Source organism: Rousettus aegyptiacus, unplaced genomic scaffold, assembly GCF_014176215.1.
Source record: "Rousettus aegyptiacus isolate mRouAeg1 unplaced genomic scaffold, mRouAeg1.p scaffold_m13_p_9, whole genome shotgun sequence".
Classification (NCBI taxonomy): domain Eukaryota; kingdom Metazoa; phylum Chordata; class Mammalia; order Chiroptera; family Pteropodidae; genus Rousettus; species Rousettus aegyptiacus.
Window position 1 is genome coordinate 15,318,901 of NW_023416312.1, and position 13,777 is coordinate 15,332,677.

Genomic DNA, 13,777 nt, shown 5'->3' on the forward strand with positions numbered 1-13,777 from the left:
ATTATCACACACATTTCTGTGGTTTGACTGAACTCAGCAGTGTAGTTCTCACATGTTGTCAGGAGCTAGGCATGGAAGCAACTGGAGGCTCTTTACTCGCGTTATCTTTACCGTTGCTGGAACACATGGGGACTGATCAGGCATCTCTGTTTCCATGTGGCCTCTCTATATGGCTACATTACTCTTACTAGCTTGGTAAGAATAATAACCAGACCTCTTACATAGTGATTGTTATCCCCTAGACTAGAACAAATGTTCCAAGAGACAAGAAGTGGAACTTTCCAGTCTGTTAAATGCTGGGCTCAAACTGGCATGATGTTGCTTCTACTTTTTTCCTATGGGTGGAAATGGTCAGATTACCCATAGGGGACATAGATTCCAACTCTATAGGAACAAAGGCTTCTCAGCTTATAAGTGAACATATAGGACTTGAATTTAGTTCTACTTATTGCCAAAGTCCATTCACAATGGAGGAAACTTGCCTCTCACCCCTTCCTCCCTCTGAATGCTACCCCTACTTTGTGGTATTCTGTTGCATAATATTCCTTTTTTTCCCAGTCATTTTCCTATAATTTCTACCTCTACCATACTATCCTATAAGAAAGATATTCTAGGGACATCAAAAGAGAGATCTGTGGCATATTTAAGGAGATGGATACCTCAGTGATCCTGATTTTATCCGCATTTTTTTAAAATCCCCGCCTCAGTAAAAGAGAACTTGGAAATAACAAACAAGGAGAGACTCAAACAAGAATTAATATGAGGAAAGGACAGGAAGAAAAGGAGAGGGTGTGCATTCTTCCCTCTACCTCCCTTCTAGTCCAAAACTCTAATGTGTCCTTCCTATTAAAATGTAACACATTTCATGTTTATTTCTGTAAATATTCTCCCTAGCCCTTAGCACAGTGACTGACATATATTAATTCTCTTTCTGTGGCAGAAATGAATGCATGAAACTCCACAGGCCAGTGGATATGCTTTTCAGACATCTCTTTCATGACCTGTCTCTAGGTCCGCCCTCCATTTAAATCAGAAAATAGAAAAACGAATAGCTGGATCATGTTAGTTAGCTGGCAGGGTTTTAGTTTTGGCTGTACTGAGACCTTGAGCTGTTTTTGCCCATTGGGTTAAGCTTTGGAGTCTGGTCAATTTGGAGACAAGTAGAGGGAGCCTTGAGAATTGAGGTTCCATACTGATTTGTGGAGAAATAATCACAGTGCTGTTTAGAAGGAGAGTTGATACACTCATGGTCTCTTTAGGGAAAATAAAAGATTCACTGGGATTTAGCTAACTTGCAGTCATGATTTTGAACCCTATTCCCATTTGGAAAAACCTTTCACATGTGTCAAAATGGCGTGGTTCTTTCAGGGACCTTTAGGAATAAGACCCACAGCAGGCAACTGTGTTGATAAAATGAAGCTGAACCATAGCACTGCCTTAGTCAGCCTTACTCAGAAACATCTAGCATTTGCTTTTCAACTGCCTTTTCTCCCCAACCTTACCTCCTGGTTGTTGAACATGCCCTTGCCCTATCTTTCCCTACCCTCCCAATAACTACACAACTTCTTGTTTCTTCAACAAATGTCATGGTTTTCTGACTCTTCCCAATTTTTTCTTGTCAAATGAAAACTTTTGATGGCTTCTTCCTTCAAAAAATGAATGTCACTGCCTGGAGCATTCCTGAATTCTAGGTCATTAGCACAGGCTGCACACATTGAGCATAGATTTTTAAGATTTACCCTTCTCGTTTGAGAGAAGATGCTGTAGTGGCCTAAATCATTTTCTAAGAGAAGCTAATGAGTCCCAGGACCAAGAAACTCGTTATATCCAATGGTTATAATTGCTATGTTACAAATACCGGACAAGAAATTTTTGCCTACCTAAGTGGTAGAATTATATATCAACATGGGAGAGTTCTTGAGATCTCCTCATCCAATTGCTTCATTTTACCTGTTAGAAAATTAGGACTCAGGTTGGTAAAGCTGTCTCCCCACAGATCTGCAATGACACGGTGAGAATGTAACCCAATTCTCCTGATTCCTCCTAGTTCAGTGACTGTTCAACAATGCTATATTCAGATCAGAATTCCTTCCTCAGTGTTTTACTCTGTCTCACACTTGCACACCACTGTGATTTATACTGCTGTCACCCCAAAACTATTTTTAATCTTCTAGATCTCCTATAAAGGGTGGGTGCATTGGTCAAGAGAGCTTTCCTTGTTCTCAGTTCATTTACTACCAACATGTACGTTTCTTCCCTCTGTTCTTGTTGAGCATTTGAGCCCATGTTGCCAGGGAAACTGGCAGGCCTTTTGGCCAAAGATGGAAGAGAATAAGATTGGGTCTGCTGATCATTGTAGTACTTTCTCTTTAGTCTCACCACGCCTGACTGATGGAGATTTTCCCTCTCAGCAAAGATTATAACTCCAGCAAATAGTGGATTGTATTACCTGCTCTATACTAGCTCCATTTGTGGCTTCCAGCTATTCACAATGCACAATGTGACTTCAGTCATCCTCTCAAGCATAAACTCATTATACTTCCCTTCAGTCTACTCCTTGCTTCTGTGCCCTAATTTTACCAAACAAGCTGAAAAATTCTGTGGACTTCTAACAAATGGCACATGCTCCTCTTTTCAAAGGAATATACATCTCCTTTGCTTCTACCTGATAAACTATTACTTGTCCTGTAAGTTCCATCTGACTTATTTCTCCTTCTGCAGGGTTCTGTTGTGGACGTTATCATATCTTTCTGCCACATCTTTATGGATATACCTTGGAGCATGTCTACTTGCCTGATCTCAGTCTCAGAGTGGTTTTACTTCACCCAAAGGATTGGTTTATATTAATTTATCAATGTTCAGTAGTGAAACCCACCAGATTTTCCCTTTAATAGTGGTTACCAGAACTTTCACAGCCAAAATTGTAGCCCATCTACAATCAAGAGTATGAATTTTCCCAACTATATTTCTGGCTATATTTTATGAACTGAACTTTGCTTTTCTTTTTACTTTTAAATTTGATATTTTGTCTTTTATGTATCATTTTATGGAACTCCTTTCTGGAACGAGGTGGCCAGGCAAGGAAGGAAGGAAGGAAGGAAGGAAGGAAGGAAGGAAGGAAGGAAGGAGAAAGAAAAAGAAAGAAAGAGAGAGAGAGAGAGAGAGAGAGAGAGATATCTATAGAATCGCGACTCCCACATCCCTACCTCACCCCCCACTCCTCACCCGCACGAACCCGCCCTCCCCCCCACTCCATCGCCTTGCTTTTCTGGTATTCTTTCCTGTTACCTTGCCCTACATGCTTTCCAGTCCTTTCCCACCCACCCCCTCCCAACTCAAGCTATTTTATTTATGATTCTGTAACCTGGAAAAATTAATAATATTTCCTCTGCATTCTCCTAGCACTTTGAAGAAGCCTCTCTTGTAGCATTTATATCACTGCATGCAAATTTTTTTTTCTTTTCTTGGACTTTTTTTTTTTCTTGTACCTGACTGCAAATTCTTTAAAAATCATGACAACTTCTTACTTGGTATTCCAAGCTTCTGGCTCAGTTACTGACTCAATTAACTGCTCGATATATGTTTATTGAGCTAGCAGTAGCTGAAAAGCAGCTCCAAAGATTTAATCCAATCACACAAATTGATTTAACTAATTGGGGTTCAGTTCAAGATTTAAAATCATTCTCTGAATCAGACTTCTGACCTTCAGAACTTTATACGTGACTAGTCACAGTCATATTTTTCATTGTACTTGTCTCCAACTGACTTTTAGCAAATAACCTGCAGCTTTATTTAATACAAATCAGATCATATTAAATATAATTAAAAATCTCTTCATGAAATAGGATAAGATCCCATTGGGGCACCACAAAACACAATTATACTTTCATGGCATATGCTCTTTTTAAGGGAATCCGTTCGTGAATATTAAAGTCTGACTATCTTTTCTCAAAGTTGGTATCATCCTATAAATAGTTCCATACACCAAATGGGAATTAAAAAGCCATTGTATTATCTCTATCCTGGATTATTTCCCTAAGCAGAATCATCAACATCAAGATATACCAGAGCTTTATTTGAATTTAATGACAAATCAGTTACATTGGTATAACAGCTAATTATATTTATTCTCTTTAATAGATAATGAAGTTCTATAGTATGTATATCACAATGAGCATAGAGCAGGTTCAAATTTCCTTTCTTTGCAAGTTGAAACAGGTGTGACCACTAGAACATTTATTCATTTAGGTCTTCCAGGTCATTGCTAGGGCAGTTGCCTGAAATGTCACTTGAAACATTAAAATAGAAATAAAATAGTCTGAAGAAATTACTATTAATTCTAATTTTCTCTCTGTTATTTGGAGAATTCACAGGCACAGGAAGAAAGAAGAGCATGTTGTTAGCTGGAGAATGGAGAATCTGTATTATTTTTCCAGTTGGGAGAATACAAGAATTTGACAGTTTCTTCAGACAGTTGTGGATATTGTCATTTAAATAAAGGGCACACACAAAAGTTAATTAACCATTAACACGGGTGTGTGTCATATACACATACATCTATATACATTAAGCACAAGCACTTGTAGGTCAAAGTTGCTTCGGGATAAATTATAGTGATGTCACCATAGTCACCAAAAGTGACCAAACATCAGAACAGGATATTAAACAGAATGACCTACTAAGTTAGCGCCAGCTCCCCACCTCACCAGCAAGCTGCCTCTCTGAGTTTCAGTAAAAGAAGAGGAACATTAATCAATATCTGCAGCAGATGGTGTCTGGAAATGTATACTTCCTAATCTTGTCAATAATTGTAGTTCTTTCAAAGACTCACAGTTTTATTGTTAAGACATTTCATCAGCGACTTAACCGTTTGGAAATGTCTCCTTTCAATTTAGTGTTCTCAAAATAACAGCAGTTTCAGCTAGATTAGGGCAAGCTTCTACCCCTTTTTATCTTCCTTCTTCCTTGTGTCAGCACCATCCAAAGCTGGAGGGCAAGGTAGAGATTACAATCTATAAAGGAGAAGCCTAAGGCTACATGATAAATATGACCTTTTGTCTCGCAGGTTCCTAAGGGAAAGCACTTATCTTAAGCTTTTCACAAGGAGGCTCTTTTAGGTTGTGTTCCTCATTTTCTCTTCTTCCATTCCTTACAGTTAAATCATTCTTCTAAAGTGAGTATTTTTTGCTAAGGCATCTATATTAGTTTACTATTGCTGCTGTAAAAGTTACCATAAACAGTGATTTAAAACAATACAAATTTATTATTTTACAGTTCTGAAGATCAGAAGTCTAGAATAGAGCTTGCTAGGCTAAAAACAAGGTATTGACTGTGTTCCTTTCTTTGGGGTATAGGAGATAATTGGTTTCCTTGCCTTTTCCAGATTCTAGAGGCAGCTCATATTCCTTGGATTCTCTTTTTTCAAAGCCAGCAATGGCCATTGAGTCGTTCCCATGCTGCATTCCTCTCACACTGCCTCTTTTGCCTCCTTCTGCTTCTTAAAAGGACCCTTATAATTACATTGGGCCCACTCAAATAATCAAGGATAATTTCCATATTTTAAAGTCAGCTGAATTCCACCTGCCACCTTAATTTCTCCTTACTATGTAGCATAATATAGTAATAGGTTCCACACATTAGGACATGGACACCTTTGGAGGCTATTATTCTACCTAACACAGCATCTTTCTGGAAGCTTCATCTTCTACTCAAAGAGACTTATCTTAATCTAGGGTGCCATTTCTCTCCTCACCATTTATGAATTTCTTCAATTGCAGTTCTGTATTCATTCTAGGCAGTGGCATTTCAAGAGGCTAAGAGGCTGCTGCCGCCGTAAGCTCTGCAAAGGTAAAGTGTGTGAGGAGCACTAGTCTTGAGATCTTCGTCTCTTCATGCCTAAGAACCTAATCAGGGATCTCATTTATAAAAACTCCACCAGATGTCTTCATGTTCTGGGCATTTAGGCGGTAACTTTGGAACCAGTTACATGTTTGCACCCAATGAAAAATTAGTTCTTAGACTGCAAACAGATGGCCATCTAGCCAGGTGTGTTGTTTCTAAAGAATAAAAGAAAGTAGATAAGACCTCAAATATATATAACAGACAGTGCTGGTCCAGTTCTGACTGTAAGGTTTAATTCGTCGGTATTTAATAATTGCGCTCCAAAACCTGTGAAACCATTATGGTCATAAGGAGAAAGGAAACCTGTGAGAACATTGACATGACACTGTGTCTATTAAAAATTGATTCTAGGTTGAAAGATATGTGTCCCCAAGATTACTCAATATAACCTATTGGAGTGTGGGAAGATAATGTGAGCATTTCTGTGTCCATATCTCTAGTTTAAATAAAAACTTAAGCTTTACTAATATTTAAAATACAGATTAACACTGACATGATTGTTTGGTTGGTACTTCAGCTACTCACATACCACACATGTAAATCAAAGCATTCCTTTGAGAAAGAGTAGGAGTCTCACCCTGCACAGAGGTTTACTAAGGTTCCCTCACTCATATGCTGTCACCTTAGTGTGACTAACTGCAATATTCCTGAAACTGCTAAGTGGCTTGATATTTTATAGTATCTAGTTTTAAGTAAATTAACCCTCACAAAATATACAAGTTGTTTAAAAATAGGCAGTGTTTAGAGAGTCCTACAAGAAACTCTGTATGTAGGTAATACAAATGAGATGAGCACGGGTAAACAAGCAAATGGAAAAAAAATGACTTTTCTCCAACCTCCAGTACTGTCCTCATCAGTCACAAAAAATCCCTGATTTTATCAGATCTGACACATTCAATTTTAAGCAGAAAAATATTTTTGTATTTTAAATGAATACAATAAAATAAAGTCATTTTACATTAATACTTATTTCATCTTTAGCTGTGTAAATTTCTATTTAGCACATATTTTATAATGTTCATAACATATTAGTGTAGTAGTCTATGCTTATACTTTATAATAAATACACATATTTTGATGGTATGTTTTTACATTTGTTTTATGGATAAGAGTGTAGCATAATACTGTTTTTAGACTGCTTTTCTAGAGGACAGAGCTTTTGGAAGGAGGCAACAAAGACCAAAGAAAAGGTTAGACATAGAAAAAAGTTTAAAAGGTCATCAAAAGAGAGTATATGAAGGAGCCCCAGTGTGGATCACAGGACATGCTACACTAAATTGGGTCTGGCATTGCCAGGAACCAAGTCTTATGCTGACCTTTGTGTAATATTTCAATTTTATAATAGGGTCCATGACATATTTAATAAAGTAAGCATAAAGGGCTCAGTGAGCTCCTTAATTTCCACTTTGTTTTCAATGCTTAGAAATGAATTGCTGCAAAGGTTACAGAACTATAAGTCTTTTCCTATCACAGGGCCATGAAACATCTCAGAAATATATTCATTCCAATATTAAAATATCAAATAAAATTTTATACAAATTAGATTTAATTGGCAACTTAAGTTGCAGCTAGCATACAGTGGGTTCATCTAACAAAAATTAGTGAATCTGTTTTCTGGACACATTGATCTTACATTCAGCTACTCTCTTATTGACTTTTTAAAAATAAGTTACAATATGCATTTTATAAGAAATGACTGGAGAATTTCGGCAACAAAGTGTTCCATCCTATGAAGGTTGATTATTTTATGGGATAGGAGATTTTCATGACTTCTGTTCCAACATAATACAGAAGCATCCTTCGAAATGTTCTTTAAGATCACAGAAGCTAAGAGATTTAAATTTCAAAGTGCATATTATTCATTTTCTGGTCATTTTTAGCACTTACAGGCAAGCTCTCTGATGCCCTCATCATTTGTTTAATATGTTTTTCATTCTTCCAGCTGCTTTGAGAATCAATTCCAGACCACAAAGGAGAGAAAACCATTTTCCTTCCTCCCACCCCAAGCTCACCTTCCCAGACGAAATTTTTATCTGCATTAAATAGATTCCCTGACCCGGGACTAGCAACCTACCCATAGCAGCAGCTTCTGAGGTGCTCAGTGGAGCATGGAAAGGTCCATAATGACTGATTAAAGCCATCAGGAATGCCTGAGATAATTCTAAAGGATCCGGGGCAGAATGGCCCTACAGGCCATTCTTGTAAACCTCTGTTGTTATATTACCGTTAATAACCTCTCCCAGCTCTCGCTCCCAATGCAGAAAATCATGGGAAATTGACCAGGGATCAGATGGAAAGTTTCACATTCTATGGTGTGGGAGAGAAAAATGCACTCTTCTTTCCTGGTAAGGTGCACTGGCAGAAATTCCTACAGGTGTTTCCTTTAGAAGGTATCACATTAGTACTTGCTTTGGAGATTATGTAGATTGCCCCACAGTGCCAAGTGTTTGTTCAGATAACCTAACAAGAATGATAACAGCCAACCTGAACATTGAAGGAACTCTTCCATGTTATCTCATTTCATCCTCATAGATCAGAGAAACTCAATTAGGTAGTATTTCCCCACTTCATTGGCCAGGGAAGGAAATTTCTGAGAGGTTAATTGATGCGCTGAAGTGTACATAGAAAAAAGTGCCCAGCTCAGTCCCACACCTGGCTCCAAATTCCTTCTTTGTTGTCCTTTTTGAATAGATTATGAGATCTATAATGGTACTGTTATTAATTCTGCCCAAATAATGGATAACAGATCATACTTTTAGAATGTTGGCATTTATCTCAATTTTACTATCATCTATAACTGAAGTTGTTCAGAAACTTTTGATAATCATAATTTTTGGAAAAACATAACTTATCCTTATTATATTGTTTATTCAGTATTTTTTAATAAATATTTTCCCCTTTGGCTTTGACAATCCTTAAGATTGATTCTCTCTGCCAAAGTCGGAACTCTCTTTCTTTTAAGTGGCAGTCACCATGGAAACACTTGTGTAACATGTCACACTTCTTTAAATGTGATTCCTCACAAGTTGTGATAAATATAGGGATCATATTTATTTGAATATTTAATTGTTAAAATAACAGAGTTGTCCTTGTTTTTAAAACATTTCACAGCTCTGTGGACATGGCTACAAAAAGTACCAACAGTCCTTGCATCTTGGGATTAAGAAATGACGTGTGGCAAATTCAAAACAACTTGCTCTGAGCCAATTGTAAATATTAATTCCATAGCAAAATATTTTAGCTAGTTTGCACACACCATGCACCAAATCATGTCCCTTGTTCCAGTTCACTCCATACCTTAAAATTTCAATGTGACATAGTAAGTACTTTGTAATTTGGAGATCAGATATAATCTCGGAATTTAATCTTCCACCTGTGTAAATTTACTCTGAAATCAGATTCTGTGACTCAGACGACTGTCCAGAATTTAAGTTCCTCATGTCTAGTTTCCTAGTAAAAATATTTAACTAGGTGTTTCACTGACCCTTTCAATTCAACTTGTCTGAAGTCAAACTCATTACCTCTCCCACACCTTTCAGAACTTCCTTATTTCAGTCTCCCATCCAGTCATTCATTCTCTTAGTTACTCTAGCTTGAAATTCTGTCATGTGTTAGTCTTTTCCCCCTCTTCTTTCATGTCCTGTAAATAATTCTGAGTTTGTAAGAGCCTTTTCATTTCTAATGCCACCCTCGTTACCTTACTAGGACTACACCATACTACCTTAACCAGGCTCCCTTCCCCTTCGTCTTCTCTTTCTCTCTGCCTTCCAAACTTCTACAAGGTTAATCTCTTTAAATCAGGAATCTCCAACACTCCCCCACTCCATGGCCTATTAGGAACCAGGGCTACATAGCAGGAGGTGAGCGGTGGGCAAGTTAGTTAGCAAAGCTTCCTCTGTATTCTCAGCTGTTCCCCAGTGCTAACATCACCACCTCAGCTCCACCTCAGATCATTAGGCCTTAGATTTTCATAGGAGCAGCAGTCCTTGCTGCCAAAAAAGTTGAGGACCACTGCTCTAAATCAACATTTCGTATATATTCTTCACCTCCTCAAAACATTCATTTCTTCTAAAATTAAATCCAGAGAGACCATCATTCAAAAGTTCTTACTTATAGTTCAAGACCATCACTCCAACATCTACACTACTCCCAAACATTTTAAAAGGTAAACCAAAGTATTCACTCACATGCTATTCTTATTTTTGTTCTGGTTCTTTACTTATAACTTATACATTGACATCCCTGAATTTTCTGTTGTCAGTGATGGATAATGACAGGCCAGCCGTCCATCCCTTCTACTTCATGGCTCTTTGGGGGGAAAAGAAAGACACAGAAATAGTCTAAAGAAAGGAAAAGAGAAATATTCTAAACATCAGTTCTCTTAGATTTGTGCTATATTGTTACCAAATCAGTATTTGCTTGAAATAAGAAGGTATAGATTATAAATCGGCTTTAATTTATAGAGTATAATCTTAATTTGGTTACATCACTTAGATTATTCTTTTAGGGTCTGTGTAGTTTTCTAAAATTAAAATTAAAATTCTATGTTTTGCCATAAAGGATCCTTTTTAATTCTATTCAGGTCAGTAATCATTTTTAAAGTTTTAATTTGGAAAACCAGACAATAGACTGCTCGAGCACATATCTGTACTTATGCCCATCATTTAAAGCAATGATAGGTAGGTTTATTTCAATAGTCGTTTTTTTTTCTTTCAGATATTATAAAAGTAAAGCAGAGACTTAGGGTCTGGCATATGAATCTCACAAGTGAGGGATTCTTAAGTGAGACTAACTTTGGAAGCTTCTCACATCTTTGGAACTGTCTGCAGACATAGGTCCAAGGAGAAAAACTCCATTTTTCTTTGCTGACCACATACTATCTTACACAACATTGTTGCATTTCAGCCATCTCACAAAACTCCATTTCTATTATTCTGAAATTGTTTTGTCTTTCCCAGAAAAACTGATAGACAAAACAGATTCCTGTGCTCATATCCCAGTGCTTGTTCATTATTATGGAGCTGGTAGGAAAAATAGCCTCATACAAGAACCGTAAACATTATTGGGGGAAGATGAAAAGCCTGTGTGTGCTAAGATGAAATGGTACCTCAGACAGTTCAATCTGATGGGTCTTAAACCTAAATTATAAGGAAAACTCAGGTCAATAAATTTATAATGACTAGAGAAATGAAACAGGAATATAGGTGAATAAGTACTGAATTTCTTTTCAAGTCATTTGCCTTTTAACTCTCAAAGAAGATATTAGTTAATAGAATTGGTGGACAAACTATGGTGTAAATAGAGCTAAAGTCAGACTTAGATTCTTTTGGGGGCTGATGAAAAACTAGGCTACAATCACAGTTTGCACTCCTAAAACCAATTTGCCAACTTGTGTGTTACAAGGTGTATGATGGAAAAAAAGGCTGATTACTCCAAAAAAAAAAAAACCCAAATATCAAAACACATGTCTTACAATGGTTAGGTTTGTTGTAACACCTCTTCCATAAAAAAAGGCAGAATGGAAAAAATCAAAATCGAACGAATGAAATGTACAGATTGGTTCAATATTGCAACCAGAAATTTTCTTAATAAAAAAACCCAACATTTTTAGTTGTTTGATTATTAGTAATAGTAAGTACTCAGTTATCACACTTCTAATATGAATATTTGGTTTGGGTTACTAATGTATAAAATCAACCTGCATCTTTCCTGTTTTTTTTTTTTTCTGGATTTGACAGAAAAAGTGATTGTAGCATGATGGAGGATCAGAGTTCTTAGAAAACCTCAGATTTAGGCTCCAGTTCCAGTCTTGCCCTTTTCTACTTATGTGACCTTGATCAAATCAACTAACCTCTCTGATCCTATCCCGTCACCTGATGAAAGTGTGGAAAATTGAAACTTTATAAATGATTATTCGATAAATATATATGAAACATATAAATAATGCATATGAAATATAACAATACTTAGTATAATAAAACTACTTATATATTCTTTATTAATATTATATATTTATATTATGTTAAATACTTATATATTAGTTTAAAATTTATAACAATATGTATAATACATATCTACATACATATGTAATATGCATGGGGTCATAGAAGTGTACTGCAATTAAAAAGCTTCCTAATTAATATTATTAGACTGTAGGCAAATCTATGCTGCTTGCTTCCAGTGTAATTTACTTTAGAAAAGGCCATTGATGAGATGATCTTTCTGATTTTAACTGTTTACAATCCCTGGCTTGACTTTTATGCTATTATATTTGGTAAGCATTATTTTCCACTGGAACAGATTGTCAACAAGCACACACATACAAATAGAGCACTGAATGGGATAGAACCAGTGCTTAAGCTCTCTTTCTGGAAGGTAATAGAGCTTTTCTCATTACTGCAAATGCATGAATGAATGAACAATATTGCAAGAACAGACGTTCCATACATTTTCTCATCAAACAGCCCCATCACTTCCTCAGTACTTTTTTTCTGTTCAGCATTATTGATTTCTCCAACAATTGAGTTTGTTTGCAATAAGCTGAACCGGAGCATAACCTTCCATTAATTAGAAAAAATGTATGGGTATTAGCTTGAGGAAGCAATAGCACTCCTTCTGTGTTTTCTAGTGCAAACTCAGGGTGATGTTTTGTTCGATTGCTATTGTTTCTTTTTTCCCTTGTGGCCGTGCTGTTGAGTCTGATTCAAAAGAAAAAGTCTGAACCTTTTAAATAACTTGTGCCCATTCCAGGAAGGAAAAGACCTACCAAGAAGGTCAGCTGTGAATGGATATGAAACTAGAATTTTAGAATACAAATCTGTGCCACTATTTTATACTTCTAAGTCCACATTGGAAACAAACACCTTAATTATCTTCTTTGTTTTAACTATAGAAGTTAGAAAATACCCCTTGATTGATATTTATATTTCCTAGCTAATTTTCACTATGAAATATATTGAACTAAGAAGCTATGAAAGATGTGTATATATATATGTATATATATATACACACACACATATATATACATATGTGTGTGTGTGTGTGTGTGTGTGTGTGTGTGTGTAATTTGCTGTTTAGGTTTTTGCCACTTCTGATCAGGCTGATTGAATTAGCCAATGTGGATTTCTTAAAACTCAGCAAAATTTAATTGAACTATAATTATTTAATAAATAAAAACTGTCTTACCTCAGCATATTCACTATGATCTATTTCTTCTGCGTGGTGATTAACAATGACTCATTTTTCTTAAATTTTGAAATCTGAGAATATTCCTCGAATGAAATAATTTGTGGTACAAATACATCGAAAGTGAATACAGCAGTGGTCACTGAGGTGCAAACAGACACAACAGGATAAAGGTAAAATGTAATTTGGAATTATTGAACACAAATCAAGGTGCCTGTAAAAATATACATCAAACAATGTTAGGGAAATCTCTATTAGAAAAAGAAAGTGAGATATCGTCACATTAATATTACCATGAGATGTCATTCTATTTCTTTAACATAAAGATGAGAGCATCCTGACTCCACCATTCATAATAAGGAGACTAAACAGAACCAATTTCCTTTTGAAAACCTTAACATCATATAGGGTATTTGGTGATTCATTCTTGGCTGAATGAAAGTCCTCGTGATAGATAGGGTGCTATCATTAAACAACAAAAATGCAACCTGCTAAGAATAAATTAATTCCTCCAAGTTTCATTCCTTGAGTTATCTCATTCTCTGAAGATCATTGTCATAAAAGAGATTCCATGTGTGACATCTGAAAGCAAGCATGTTACTAGTTGGACAATAGAGCCTCTGTGAGAATGAGTAGCAGGGGCAAAAATGACCCTTCTCTGCCTTATCTGACTTTTAAATAGCTTGGTCTT

The 13,777-nt window shown here is 36.3% G+C and overlaps 1 protein-coding gene across 6 annotated transcripts in view; it reads left to right on the plus strand.

Annotated features, from left to right (window-relative positions):
- IL1RAPL1 (interleukin 1 receptor accessory protein like 1) overlaps nucleotides 1–13,777 on the plus strand; it is a 1,213,847-nt gene that overhangs the window by 999,047 nt on the left and 201,023 nt on the right. The window lies entirely within an intron of this gene.